Here is an 11,404-nt window from a genome sequence, read left to right as displayed (position 1 = left end):
ATTGCAAACTTACATTAAATGTAATCAGAAAATGCTGTTTACTAGTTAAATTTAGTAGGAATAACACGACCTGTGGCGTAGGCTATAGTATACCCAATTGATTGTAGAATGTAGAAAGGTGCTCCGCGCTCTCTGAGTTCGCTTGTAGCTCTGTTTTTTCCATTCATCAATCTTACGGTTGAGGCTAGATAGATAACAGAAAATAGCGGTTAAAGGTTAAAAAATTGTCTCATAACGAGATAAATTTAAAATAAAAGAATAAGTTCTTGTTTTTTTAATTCATGCTTTTGTTAGCCAGGTATTTTTTTTACATATTTGAAGACTTTTTTTTAGTTAGCAAACAAATTTTTTTTCTTAGTTAGTTGAAATCTGCGAGTTTAAAAAGTAAACGTTCGACAGTTAGAATACCACCGATACTGCAATAACAGAAGTCAAATAAAAGACAACCTTTAAGACTCGAATTTCCCCCCCACACTATGAAATTGTGCTATTTGAAAAATTCCGGGGAAACTGATTATTGCTGAGAATTCTAGTTTATTGACAGGAGGGAAAAGTTTCTTTAAAGGAAGTGAATTAGAAAAGGCTTAAATACACTTCATTCGATAAGAAATTTTCCGCCTGGATGACTGTTTCGAAGCAGTGTTGTCAATTTAGCAAAGTTTCCGCTAAATTTGATTGACTTTCAACTTAGTCAGCGGAGAGAATATCCTTTTACTGGACAATAGGTTGTTGAGGGGAAATTTTCAAAATGACTAAGAAGAACCTGGGTGACATTTTTGAAAGGAAAAAAAAAGAAGTCTTAAAGGATAGGCTAATTTCTTGATTCAGGAGAGAGTTTGGGTAAGCCGAGATCGGGTACTTTGATTGTAACGAAATTAATTCTGTGTTTAGCGGACAAAGTCAGAAAAAAAGAATATAAAAATGAGAATAAGTCCAGCCCTTCAAATACGTAACTAACGCGGGAAACAAGATCGGTGTGGTACGCTATACCAGAAAAACAACTTACAGGGTGAGTAACATATTCAGATATAGCAGGGACTCATTTGAACTAAGACCCTGCGCATGCGCATACGAACCAAAATGACAGTCGGGAGGTATAGTTTGTCTACGGTAAGAATTCCCCCCGCCACAAAGGCCGTCTGCTGCTATGGAAACAAGAATAGCGCATTTCAGGGAGGATAGCTCCTCTTCACTCTAGGGCTAATACAATAGACCGAAGAAAAAATTCCCTTTCTCCCGCCGACGGGAGCCAAAATCTGTCCTAAATAATGACTCCACACCCCTACTTGAACTGGTTAGATCTCGTTACCATAGTCACCGCCATAGGCCCAGACGAACGGTTAGGGGAATTTTTACTTTAGACAAACTATACATCACCTGTGAGCCGGACAACTTTACATGCATGGTTGGATGCGCTGTTTCCCGCTATTTTATTCATTCTTTCTATGTCAAAACATTTTTAATTAATTGACATGGATTATATTCTTAAAGATATACCTTATTTAATAAAACAGTACTATTTATAAATAGTGTAAAAATACGGAACAAGCCAACAGTGAAAACTTTTCTTCCCCTCAACACCGGAATTGGTTAGTAGGATAAGGGGGTGCGAATCCGTTTCAAGAGCCTCTGCTGTTTTGCCCCTAAAAGTTTTTTATCTTTATACACAGGGACCGCACCAAACCTCGGGGGACTGGTTTACATTATGTCTATGACTTCTTCCATGTAGATTCTTCTCTCTGAATGAAACTTTGCTTGTCAAGAAGAAAGATTTGCTATATTGGCGTGTTGATCCATTCACGATGTCTGTGTGGATAAGTTTGTTTCACCGAGACAACTCTCTAATGTTTCTCTTGTGTTTAGGTGATCCTTATTTATCAGTCATTAGAGTTACGAAAAATATTTTTAGTCCTGCTTATTATGAGTGTACTAAAGATTCATACCAAAACAAACAATGAACAAACAGTCAAGCTGTTCTGTTTCTTTAAGATAACCTTTCCTATTGGGGTAAGATCGGGTATACTACCCGAATTTACCCAACTTCCTTATTGTGAATCTATGCTGAGCCCACGAAAGCTGCAATGCAGGGGGGAAGAAGATAACTACATCCAACGTTAAACCAAAGTTTTAAAAAACAAATTTAATGCGGGCCTCAAAACACAAAAAGCCTTATTTTCATATTTTGTAGAATTTCATATTCTGTTTCCTGCTTTTTACAAAATTGCAGTTTTTATGTAAATGTAAAGAAACTCCATCTTTCTTTTGAAAAATCCAACTGATCAACATTACATTTTTTTGTTAGAAATTTTAGTCGAGCTTTCATCAGTCCCGGACTCCAAGACAACTGTCCGTCTCTCTCTCTCTCACATCCCCTTGAGTACGACCTTTATACAACAACACATGTAAATTACATGCATAATTTTCTTTGACTGTCGTAAATAACAATGTCTGCTACTTTTTCGCTGAAATCTATATTTTTTATTTACACATTTCCACACTTCCCATAAAGTTAACGTGCGTACTCGGAACCGTGATAGCTCAGGGGATAAAGCGTTCGCCTTCCAATGAGGTGAACCGGGTTCGAATCCCACCAGATACGAATCCGTATCAGGCTTTATCCGACCACAATGCTGTCGTGAAGCATCCTCAGTGGTAGACGGATCATGGGTTAGAGCCCCCTTGTCCTCAGGCTAACCGTGGGAGATTCACGTGGTCTTCCTCTCCATGTAACCCAAATGCGGGTTAGTTTCATCAAGAAGTCCTCCACGAAGGTACATTTCTCCCAATACTTCATCCAGGAGTTTCCTTGTCTTCTGGACTAGGCTCAAAATGATAACACTACGCCGTTGACCATTAGTAGTTGTAAACCCAAAAATTGGGTCGGCTGTTCAACGACGGTTATATAATAAAAATAAATAAATAAATAAATAAAATAAAAAATTTGTACTCTGTTTTACTCGGTTTGGTAAGACTCGGTTTTACTCTATTTGACTTATTCTAATTAAAAAAAATTCCCTAAATATTTAGTAGATCTAAGACTTTTCAGAATGGATATTTGTACACGACTAAACAATGAATGTCTTGATTAAATCAGACATTTTCTTTGTCGAACAGTTTATCTCAAACAGGTCTTCGAATCTTAGCTACCCGGTGTTACCCTACTTTTCCCTACTCTAATTTAAATTTGCAGCATTCTCTTTTTTTTGTCAACCCACTTACCATTTGTTTACAGTTGGTACACTAAGTGGACCAGATTGCCTTCAGCATGCCAACCACCGTAAACAAAAGGTTAAATCCTACAAATTTCAATGGATTAAACTACTAAGTGAAAAATTCTAAATGTTTTCAGAACGGATGAAGTTTTTAGGCGTTTTTTACAACATTCATCAAGTAACCTTTTCTGGCAAAGCCGACCAGTCCGCTTTTTATTAAATGTTAGATTGACCATGAATATGTGGGAAATCATATTCGAACATGAAAGAAATCGTGTTCGAATATGGGAAAAATCACGTACATAGGAGAAATCTTGCCAGAATGTAAAAGAAATCATGTTCGAACATGGGAGAAATTAGGTTTGACCATGGGAAAAATCAAGTTCAAATATGCGAGAAATCATGTTTGAACAGAGGAGAAAATATGTTCGAGCCAGAGAGAAATCAAGTTCGCATATGGGAGCGATCGTATCCTAATTTGGGAGGAATCATGTTTGAACCTGGAAGAAATTATGTTTCAGCATAGGGGAAATCAAGTTCGAATACGGGAGATATCATGGTTCGAATATAGTAAAAAATAATGTTCGAAATTGGGGAAAAATCATGGTCAAATATAAGAAAAGTCTTGTTCAATCATGAGAGAAGTGAGATCAACCTACTAGTTTATTTTTGTGATCAACTAAAATAGTTTAGAGAGTTTAAAAGTGACAAAATATTTTTAATCAAGTATATATAAAGATCAGAATGACTGAAAACCCATTTTAGGGATTTGTAAAAGCAGAGATTGATATTTCGCTTATCAATAATGACTTTAAAAGCTTTAAACTTATTCGAGTAATTATCAAGAAAGAGTGGGCGAGCGTTGTATTTTCTTCTATAATCTCCTTCTTAATGATCCATAAGTTTGGATTTGTTTGAGTTTGAACTGCCAGCTTTCATTCTTTTGACAGGTTAAAAGATATCGTTCAAGTATTTCTAGCAGTTAGAAGAAAGGGAACAAGATATTCTTCTCGAAATTCTATTCATTGAAATGCCAAAAATGAGAACATTTGATAGTTCGAATAAAATTAAAATGTATTCGAAACCCAGCACAATTGAAATTGAATTGAGGGAACCAATTTTATTTATGTCTTTAACATAAGTTTTTACCATATTAAATTTTTTTAGAAAAATAATTGCAACTTTAAGTGCTTTTTTCTACTTTTTTTTGCTTTAAACAATGGCTGTCTAATAAAAATAATTTAATTAAATCTTATTTTTTTAGAAAAAAAAATTAAATACCTTGTGAACAAACAAAAGTAAAGAACTTAATCAGCCAGTTTTAAAAATTGCACTTATTAATTCCCACAATGTGTGCCGCGGCACCTTGAAGTGCCTTAAGGTGAGAGGTGGAATGTTGCAAGCATCCTTTGACTTCAATTGTAACCAATAGATTGTTTATTAGCAACCTGTTGCTCATCAAACAGAAAAAACTGAAAAGAAAAGTACATTCTCATTATTTTTCGTGTCTGAGTAAAGCATTGTTTTCAGTATTCTAGTCGATAGAGCAAATATTTGTATAAAAGAACAAAAAATAATAACAAAAAAAGAAGTATCAATGAATCAAATCTTATTCTACTATTTGAATAAAACTCGCACTAATGACCGATACCTTTTATGGTGGATGGCACTTTCTTTTATATTATTTATACTAATAATTAAGTATATGTTACCGTGAATGATCGAAATCAAGAGAATGTCGACATTCACCGATGAATCATATAGTCGCTTTGGTGAATGTCCGAAATATTTGTTATATCCGATTTGATATTGATTAATTCGTTGATATTAATTTGATTGTGGATATTATCATATTTATTCGCTATTTTAATAATCTGCTGAGAATAGATTAGGAGAAACATCAGTGTTCGGAGTACCGGTTAAATGCATAATGGACAGTGGCACTTGAAGAAAAAAAAATTGTAGGGTATACCGGGCAGTAGCACTTAATTAGACTTACCATATATTTCGGACATTTACCAAAGCCACTATTTGGTTGTCAACATTCGCCGGTGGAAGTCAAAAACCACCCATTTTTGTCATTTACATGTACTATAATAGTAACATATGTACTATAATAGATATTATAAAAATAAAGAAACTCGAATGCTAGAATGGGTTTGCATTAACTTCGTAATATATTCTCTTAACTGACCTCCACAGATTATGATTCATAATTTTAATGCACATACGGTATATGTATTAAGGGACCGGAAAATAGGGTAGTTTTTTTTTTTGGGATGAATCACCTGTTCGAATTCTACGTAGGGTAAATGTGTCTTTTCTTGAAACAAATGAATAATAGAAATAAAAAAAGGACCATGCACAATTACAGTGGGGAGAGTGTTCCATCAAAATGCTTTTTTTTTTTTTTTTGAAAATTGCGCGATCTGAAATTCTTATAAATTCTAGGTGAGTAAATGTTTTTTTTTTTCTTTTTACGAAAAAATGAATATGGAGATAAATAAATAGAGAAATAAATAAAAAATAAAAAAGATCGTTCACAATTACGGCGAGGGGAATAAAAGTTTTCGTTTTTCATTAAAAAGCCATTTTCTTTCCATTTTTGGAAATTGCGTGGTCTAAAAAAATACCACGTGATAAATCGACGCTCTCCTTATTTACTTTTGCTCTGGCTCTCAGCTATTTTGTAATTGAAATAATTTTAGAAAAAAAAATTTACGAAGTGAAGATTTTATTATTTTTAATATTTCTGCCGATTATTATTTCAAGCGGTATCAAATTCCAAAANCCGAAATATTTGTTATATCCGATTTGATATTGATTTATTCGTTGATATTATTATATTTGTGGATATTATTATATTTATTCGCTATTTTAATAATCTGTGGAGGATAGATTAGGAGAAACATCAGTGTTCGGTTAAATGCATACTGGGCAGTGGCACTTGACGAAAAAAAAATATATTGTAGGGTATACCGTGCAAATGTATACCGGGCAGTGGTACTTAATTAGAGCTACCATATAATTCGGACATTTACCAAAGCAACTATTTGATTGTCAACATTCGACGGTGGAATTCAACAACCACCCATTTTTGTCATTTACAGTAACATATATACTATAATAGTTATTATAAAAAAATTAAAAAAACTCGAATGTTAGAATGGGTTTGCATTAACTTCGTAATATATTCTCGTAACTGACCTCCACAGATTATGATTCATCCTTTTTTGCACATTCGGTATATGTATTAAGGGACCGGAAAATAGGGTAGTTTTTTTTTGGGGGGGGGGATGAATCACCTGTTCGAATTCTACGTAGGGTAAATGTGTCTTTTCTTGAAATAAATAAATAATAGAAATAAAGAAAGGACGACGCACAATTACAGTGGGGAGAGTGTTCCATCAAAATGCTTTTTTTTTCTATTTTGAAAATTGCGCGATCTGAAATTCTTATAAATTCTAGGTGAGTAAATGTTTTTTTTTTTCTTTTTACGAAAAAATGAATATGGAGATAAATAAATAGAGAAATAAATAAAAAATAAAAAAGATCGTTCATAATTACAGTGAGGGGAATAAAAGTTTTCATTTTTCATTAAAAAGCCATTTTCTTTCCATTTTTGGAAATTGCGTGGTCTAAAAAAATACCACGTGATAAATCGACGCTCTCCTTATTTACTTTTGCTCTGGCTCTCAGCTATTTTGTAATTGGAATAATTTTAGAAAAAAAAATTTTACGAAGTGAAGATTTTATTATTTTTAATATTTCTGCCGAATATTATTTCAAGCGGTATCAAATTCCAAAAAGGGTTTCTTCGTGCTTTACACATCAACCGCTTTTAACCATTAAAAAAAAAATACTTCTTTTTGCTTCAGAAAAAGAAAAAATAAATAAATAAAATTGCACAAAAACTCAAATTACCGTTTAAGTTCCACTCTCATATTCTACTTTTAAACATTTTTTACAGAATTATTTGCCTAAAAAAAAAAGAAGCAACGCTTTCTTCCAAGAATCAGGAAAAAAAAAAAAAGCGGGATGCGTATCTGGATAAAAGTGGGGGCGGTTTTGGCTGTATGAGGGGGTAGAAGAGGGACAGAATGTAATGACAACAAGGGGGAGGTGTTTATCGATCCCCCCCTCCACCCACAGGGGGCGCCCCCGTTCAAAGGGAATGCATAAGAAGAGGAGGAGTTTCCTGGGGCGGCCGAAGATCTTTTCTGTTATTTCCCGACAAAGGAGACAAAAGTCGTGTTTTCGAAATCTACTCCTTTAAACTAAATATTGTTCGCTGGAAAGATCCCCGGAATCACTCCAGAAATTGACTCACTTATTTTCTTTTCTCTTACAGGTGAGCAATTTTCTTTTTTCTTCTCTTATTTTTTTTATATGTTTTGAATATGTTACAAAACAATGTAACCAGGTGGAATTGTCAACAAGAAAAAAAATTTGTTTTTAAGGAAAATATGTTTAAGAATGTGCGGAAAAAGCAAATATGTTGTGAGAATATGTGTTGGGGGAAAAACGTGTTTCCGGAATATGTAGGAGAAACTTTTTTCGAATCCTGATTTTTTCTTTTTATATAATTATTGACAAAAATAGTTAACATATTTGTCGTTTTTAGAATGTTGGAGAAAAGTCTTGGTTCTATAATAAAACTAACACTTCTTGAATAACACTAATATGGGTTAAAATTTCTAATGCATGATTTATTTTATTTTATCCTGAAAAAAAGAAGGAAAGAAGACACATTGGCCTCATCTTAAATTAAATTTCTGTTCAGAAAAAGCAAAAGTGTTTAGAAATAAATATACTTAGGAAAAAAATGTCGTCTTCCGGAAAATATTGCTTCTATAATGAAACTAATATAGATTAAAATTTCTAGTACATGATTTATTTGATTTTATCTTTAACAAATGCATTAGAAATTTTGTTTATCCTTAACAAAAATAGTTATCAAATATTTTTCTTGCTTTTTAAATTACTTTAATGTATGAAAAGGATTAATGTGTTGATAAATATGAGAGAAAAACATGTGGTTTTTTAAAATAAAATTAATATAGGTTAATATTTCTAATGCGTGATTTATTTTATTTTTTCCTGAAAAAAAAGTTAACACATTTGCCTTACATTGTCAAAATAAATTAATGTGTTGAAATTGCAAAAGAGTCTAGAAATATACTTAGAAGAAAAAACTACGTGTTTTCTGAACTAACTCAATATAGGATAAAATTTATGGTACATGATTTATTTTATTTCATCCTCAACAAGAAATAATTAATACTGTATTGTTTTTTTAAATATTTAAATGTATGGAAAAGGCAAATGAAAAATATACGTGGAAAAAACTTGGATCTTGGATAAAAAGATAGATAGTCCAGTATATAAAATTTATAGCACATGATTTCTAGGATTTCATTCTTCACAAAAAATATCACATATTTGTATCGTTAAACTATTTTAATGTATTTAAAAAGGAAATGTGTCGAGGAGGGGGGAATGTATCTTCTAGAATAACACTAATATAGGACAAAATTTCTAGTGCATGATTTCCTTTATTTTAATCCTTAACAAAAGGTATGATATCATATTCGACTTTTCTTTTAAAATATTTTAATAGAATGAAGAAAAAAAAACGTGGCCTCTTGCTTAACACAAATATAGAATAGAATTTCTTATACAAGATTTCTTGTATTTAATATTTAACAAAATATAATTTATTTTTCTATTTAAATTATTTTTATGTATGGAAAAATAAAATGAACTGACTGAAATTTTATCCTATATATATATATTATACATAATAAATTTAAATATTATAGAAATACAATTTATTTATTTTTATCTTTAAATTATTTTAATGTACTGAAAACAATGTTTAAAGAAACAAAAATGTGTCTTCTTAATTAGCACAAATATTGGAAATATTTCACTTTCAGAATTTCTTTTCATTTATTTTCAACAAAAAAGAATTAAAGTGTTTGTTTGATGAAGCTTTTTGAGAATAAATGTAAACTTCAGGCAAATTTAAAATATTATATTTAAAATCAACTACTTATTTTTAATTATTAATTAAACGTAGAATATTATTCACGTTGACAGTTTATATTTCTAAGTTAAAAAAATTTACAAAAAAATTGAATGACCCAAATAAAAAATAAGTATTTTACATGAAAGCTAAAGATAAATTTTAGCTAAGTTTTCCAAAAGGGAAATTTGTGCCATCTTATCTTAAAGAAAAATATTTTCTATCTAGCCTAAAAAATTTAGCTCGCTTTTTATGTAGAAAAATTTTAGTTATCACTCTTATATGGAATTATAATCATGAATACTAAAGGGAAACTTTTGAAAATTTAAACTGAAGGGAAATTTTAGCTATCAATTTGCAGCAAAATTATAAGTATTAACCCTGAGGGGAAACTTTGACTAGATCATCCTCTAAAGAGAAATTTTAGCTATTAATACTGAAATGAAATCTCGGTAAGTTCTTGGATTATTCAAAAGATGGTTATGGCCTATCTATAAGATCTCTTTCTTAATAGTTAATTATTATTTTTAGAACTGAATCAATATGCATCACGTTTATTGAGTTCAAATTGAGAAAATATTTCGAAAAAAAAAATGAGTTATTCATGAAATGTCTGGTATGAAGATATTTTTGCTTATCACAGTATATTAAACAATCGAATATATTTTTTTAGATTTGTAAATGTTCCTCAAAGCAATATTTAAGTAACTTTGATGCTTAAAACAAAATACTTCCACTAAATTTAACTACATATGTAGAACTGTTTGAACTTTTCTTTCTGACGTCATTGGGGAATCAGTAGCCGTCATTGGCTTAACTTTGGAGCATGACCACTACCCCAATGACGTCAGAAAGAAAAGCTCTTTTAATATACCTTTGAGAAATAGGTAGTAAGTAATTAGTAATGTGTTTACATATGGTTATTAATACTAACATTTATAATTAAGTTTCAAACTATTTTTAATTAAGTAAGCAATACTAATTAAGCAACTAATTAAGTATACTACTAAGTAATTAATTAAATAAATACTAATTAAGTAATTAATTAAATAAATACTAATTAAGTATACTAATTAAACAAGCAAACTATTTTTAATTTTTTTCTTTTTTTACTGGTTCGCTTTCAAAAATATTATAAAAATGTTGAAAAGTGTACGAGTTTGCTATTCTATTTACGTACTTCTATAAAGAATTTCTATAGCGATTGGAACACTTAAAAATACTGTATGGAAAAATATTTTTATTTGAAAAAATCAGACTACGCAGAAAAAGCAATTTTGTTTTTCCGACAAAATTCTTTGGACTTTCAACTTCTTTTTGCCAGCATGAATAAATTTTTGATTGCAACCTACAAGTTAAATAAAGTTTTCACGTGTTGACATAAAATGGTTGTTGACATGGTTAAATGGGGGTTGTTGACATAAAATGTGTCAAAAAATTGATTAAAACAGTACACTGTTAGAAATTTCTCGGAAGAAAATGGCTAAATAACTATCTATTTAATTGTTATTTTACCATATTTAAACTAAAGAGTCGAATAACCTTAAATAACATGGTAATCAAACTATTAATAATGAGAAAAATCGTTTATTAACTGTTTTTACATAAAACGCTTAAATAACCAGAATTTTATCGCATCGACTATGTCCACCTGATGAAGCAACTTGATTCCCTGCACATTATAGCCGAGAGGGCTAATCTGTTCAATCTCATGACCGACAGTTCGAGTCCCAGCTTTGGCACCTTCATTCCGTTTAACACATGAAGAATTTCAAATGTCCTGTCCTTCCATTATCGAATGATAAGCCTAGCTCCTATGTACAGTTAAATGCCTTTTTATACCGTTTTGAAACCATAGTAGCTGTAAATGGTTGAAAACCGTATATTTTTGTATTCATGGTTTCATAGCCTTATTAGTTGCAAACGGTTTCAAAACCGTAAAGGTGAAAAATATTCTTTACCGTAAACTATATGGTTAATCGGATAGACAGACTGCTACCGGTTATTTTACCATAATTTTAGAATGAAAATTCTAACAGTGTACTAAAACTGTCAAAATACAAGAATGATAATCACGAAAAATTAAAATTGTGTAGTTTGTAGTATAGTTTATTATATTACTTCACTTACGTTATCTGTATACACATATTTGAATCAATGTTAA

The 11,404-nt window shown here is 31.1% G+C and overlaps 1 protein-coding gene across 2 annotated transcripts in view; it reads left to right on the top strand.

Moving 5' to 3' along the window:
• LOC107453275 (U8-agatoxin-Ao1a) overlaps window positions 1-11,404 on the top strand; it is a 474,367-nt gene that overhangs the window by 351,682 nt on the left and 111,281 nt on the right. Inside the window, exon 1 of one of the 2 annotated variants that reach the window (XM_021145724.3) lies at window positions 7,394-7,563. The exons of the other annotated variant lie outside the window; for it this stretch is intronic. The gene's annotated coding sequence lies outside the window, so the exon portion shown is untranslated. Of the gene's footprint in view, window positions 1-7,393; window positions 7,564-11,404 lie in introns of those variants that run through there. 2 annotated transcript variants of the gene reach the window in all.

The sequence above is a fragment of the Parasteatoda tepidariorum genome, chromosome 2, assembly GCF_043381705.1.
Source record: "Parasteatoda tepidariorum isolate YZ-2023 chromosome 2, CAS_Ptep_4.0, whole genome shotgun sequence".
In the NCBI taxonomy this organism is placed as follows: Eukaryota; Metazoa; Arthropoda; class Arachnida; order Araneae; family Theridiidae; genus Parasteatoda; species Parasteatoda tepidariorum.
Note: the sequence above shows the minus strand (reverse complement) of the source record. Positions and strands in the feature narration are given on the sequence as shown.